Raw genomic sequence first — 462 nt, 5'->3', positions numbered from 1 at the left:
ATGACAATAATTATGATAAAAAATACACCTATAATAAGGGAAACACATATAGAAGAAGAAAATCAAGAGCACAGTCAAAATAAAATAATTTTAGCCATAGGAAAACAAAGAAAAAAACAAGCACACGCGTAGGCCTACACATGCGTACAAAAACAAAAAAAATGGGAAGAAAAAACAAGAAGCAAAGAAAAAACAAGAACACATACGAGAGAATGAAATTAAACACAAAAAATACAAGCAACAAAAGGCACACACACACAATAAGACGCACACATCCAACGATAAACAACAATACAACCAACGAAAACAAACATACATAACCAGCAACAAAACAAAAAAGCAAAACAAAAACAAAAACACAACAAGAACAAAAAAAAATACACACAACCAACAAAACACAAACAAAAATCAGACACAACCGACACACAAAGAAAAAAAGGGAAAACAAAATAATACATGCAT

The sequence above is a fragment of the Penaeus monodon genome, chromosome 34 (assembly GCF_015228065.2).
Source record: "Penaeus monodon isolate SGIC_2016 chromosome 34, NSTDA_Pmon_1, whole genome shotgun sequence".
In the NCBI taxonomy this organism is placed as follows: domain Eukaryota; kingdom Metazoa; phylum Arthropoda; class Malacostraca; order Decapoda; family Penaeidae; genus Penaeus; species Penaeus monodon.
This window is presented reverse-complemented; position numbering follows the sequence as displayed.